Source organism: Nannospalax galili, unplaced genomic scaffold (genome assembly GCF_000622305.1).
Source record: "Nannospalax galili isolate Female #2095 unplaced genomic scaffold, S.galili_v1.0 scaffold854, whole genome shotgun sequence".
Lineage (NCBI taxonomy): Eukaryota > Metazoa > Chordata > Mammalia > Rodentia > Spalacidae > Nannospalax > Nannospalax galili.
The window spans coordinates 590997-594312 of NW_008334957.1; the positions used below are offsets into that span (position 1 = coordinate 590997).

General features: G+C 54.0%; 1 protein-coding gene across 2 annotated transcripts in view; it reads right to left on the minus strand.

Annotated features, from left to right (window-relative positions):
* Kbtbd3 (kelch repeat and BTB domain containing 3) overlaps window positions 1-2520 on the minus strand; it is a 34518-nt gene extending 31998 nt beyond the window's left edge. Inside the window, exon 1 of one of the 2 annotated variants that reach the window (XM_008829697.2) lies at window positions 2403-2520. The gene's annotated coding sequence lies outside the window, so the exon portion shown is untranslated. Of the gene's footprint in view, window positions 1-1435; window positions 1677-2402 lie in introns of those variants that run through there. The other variant, XM_029561889.1, reaches the window with a different exon arrangement.
* Between the last annotated feature and the right edge of the window lie 796 nt (window positions 2521-3316).

Consider the following 3316-nt stretch of genomic DNA (forward strand, 5'->3'; position numbering starts at 1 on the left):
AGTGAACATGAGTTAAAAATATCCCAATCTTAGGACCGACATAGTCTGTTGGCTTTCCATTGAAATTAATACCCAAAAGAGGGTATGTGACTTCCATAAAGTCAACAGGTGATTGGTAGCAGACCTGCAAATGGCAGACAGTATAAAAAACAGTATTACCCCAGTAAGGGTGATAGAATCACGGTAAAAGTCAAATCGTAACATTTATTCACATATGCTACTTCTTAAGGCATAATACTGGGTGTGATGGCACACGTCTTTAATCCCAGCACCTGTGAAGCAGAGGCAGGCAGATCTCTGTGAGTTCAAGGCCAGCCTGGTCTACATCTACATAGCAAGTTCAAGGCCAACTGGGGCTGCAGGGAAACGCTGCCTCAGAAAAAAAAGAACAGAAAAGAAAGAAAACAAAGAAAAAAGAGAAAAAATTAAGGTATGCAGAGCTCCAAATATTCTAATTTGCAAAATAGCACACACCAAAATAACACAAGTCTAAAGGAGAGATGTGATAAGGAAGAGCTAGAGTGGTTGCCAATGCACTCTATAAGCAATACTGTTTTAAGTCATCTAGAGCAGGCCTTAAGAGAAGATTTAAGCTCTGCATTAAAGGACATGGAAGGTTTTTTTAAAAAAAAAAAAATTTACTTGCCTGTACATACATACATATGTTCATATGTATGTATGTGTGTCATGTGTATGCCTGGTGCCTGGAGAGGCCAGAGGAAGGTATCAAATCCCTTGGAACTGGAGTTAGATTGTTATCAGCTGCCATGTGTATATTTGGATCTGAACCCAGGTCCTCAGCAAGAGCAGCCAATGCTGTTTTGTAACAATTGAGCCATATTTCCAGCCCCACAAGTAATATTTCTAAAATCAAGGAAGTAAGAGGACTAATTAAACAAACTCAAACAGGAAAAAGAGCTCACAAGGGTACTAGGCTTGGGCTGGGGATAGGGAGTGGGTGGGATGAGCTATTTGAGTGAGTAGAGACATGCTGGCTGTATAACTTTTGAGCCTGAATGATGTGAAGGAACAAGGAATGTGACGATGGGAAGAAACAGAATCTTCTGAGCCTATAGAACCAAGCACAGAAAACCACTACATCAACTGTCTGAATATTTCACTCTACGGTTCTAACACAGAGAACTTAGTTCAGCGATAAAAGAATGGTGTATGAATTTCTGAGCCTGGATTTTCTGCAGCCCAGGTCTGGAATTTACTACATAGGGTAGGCTGGCTTTTAACAATCCTCTTGCCTCAGCCTGATTCTAGATTAATCCATAAATCCTTTCTGAGTCATTTCTTCATCAATAATTACTATACATGTAAGGCAAGTGTATGTGTTTCAGAAACAGAAATATATTAAAAATTAGCTAAAAAACACAGGAAGATGTAGGATGCAAAAAAAAAAAACCGAGTTATCTTTGCTGATACGCACATTAGTTCTAGTCTGTGTTTGTCTCTCTGGCTTCTCTCGTGCTTGCTGCAGATTTCTTCCCACACTGAGCTCTCTGCCATGGTAAGCAGAGCTTAAACCAGCGCTTAACACGGGCTTTTAGCATAAGCTGATCTATATGCCACTACTTCATTTTACTGTCTTTCAAGGATGTCTGTGTGAGTACACACTCAAACTTCCACACACTAGAGGGGCTCCTAAGACGACATAAATGTGAAAGTGAATGAAGTTCGGTGCGGAATAAACTCCATCTTCACGAGGACCGAACTACCGGGCAGGTGGCTTTGCAGGTCCTTCGTGGGAACCATAAGAGGAAGGGAAAAGGCTGAATCAGTCTGTCCAGCATCAAGTGCGGGGTCCACACTCCTCTGCAAGGTGGACTTTTTCCGGGTCTCCAGCCCTCAGGGGCTTTGCTCGAGGGGGAAGAGAAGCCAGCAGTCCCCAACGGAGACAGCATCCCCCGAGCAACCGTGGGCACAGCATCCCCTGAGCAACCGTGGGAACAGCATCCAAAGAGCTAGCGCCGGTACAGCTGGGAGGAAAGCTGGCTTTGTACCCCGGGGCTCCTGCACTGGCCGCGGGGAGCTCGGGCTCGGGAGCCGGGCCCTATAGAGGCCCAGGCTGGCGAGGTCAGCTCTGCAGCCCACCCGGGGGGACGGGGGGACCTAGGGCCGCCGAGCTGCATACGTCCAGGGGCTGCAGGGCGTCCGCAGCACAGCGGGAGCCGAGGGGCGCCGGAGCCGGACGGGAGCTCGGGCTCGGGAGCCGGGCCCTATAGAGGCCCAGGCTGGCGAGGTCAGCTCTGCAGCCCACCCGGGGGGACGGGGGGACCTAGGGCCGCCGAGCTGCATACGTCCAGGGGCTGCAGGGCGTCCGCAGCACAGCGGGAGCCGAGGGTCGCCGGAGCCGGACCCACCCCCTCCTCCCTCAGACCCAGGAGCTCACCCACCTGCTACTGCAGACCGCAAACCTCCACCCAGGCACGGCCTGCAGAGCTCCGGCCGCGATTGGCCTGCGCCGCCGTCCCGTTAGCTCGTCCTCAAGTGTGAGTGGCGTAAATGCTCTGGGACCGGCCTTGGTCCCGCCCTCCGATTTGCTCCGGAGCCACGCCCACGGAACGTCACGCTGTGCTGCAGGGCTAGGAGGTCGCTTGCTGAGTCTCCGCCCCCGCCGCGCTCGGAGCCCCACCAGCCTGATGACGTATGTCAGGCCCCGCCCCCTCCATAGACTGCGGAAAGGAGAGGTGGAGCCTGTTGTCGTAAAGGCTCCGTGCCCTTCTGCGCAGACGCCTGGGAAGAGGTGGGGCCTGGTGACCTGCCCTCGTGCCCTGACGCGGAGGAAAGGAGGTGGGTGGAGCCGGATAACGTAACGACGCCCGGTTCCCCACGCCCGGCTTTCCAATGCTCAGGGGCCAGAAAAAAGGGTGGAGACTGAAGACGAAGGCGCTGCCCCGTTGCGGTACGCAGGCGCGCGACCTAGGGGGCGTGGCCACGTCCGGGTCCACCGCCCAGGCTGGAGGAACGAAGGGGCGTGGTCACGTCTACGTCTGCACCGCAGGCTGGAGGAGCGAGGGGGCGTGGCCACGTCGACGCCCGCAGTGGAGGCCTGAGGAATCCGTGGGCCTGAGCGAGGTGCATGGTGTTCCCCGCCAAGCGGCTGTGTGTGCTGCCATCCATGGAGGGCGTGCGCTGGGCTTTCTCCTGCGGCACCTGGCTGCCCAGCCGAGCCGAGTGGCTGCTGGCTGTGCGGTCTATCCAGCCCGAGGAGAAGGAGCGCATCGGCCAGTTCGTGTTTGCCCGGGACGCCAAGGCGGCCATGGTACTGGGGGGCGGGGGGCTGGGCGCGGGGCTGCCAGCGGGGAGC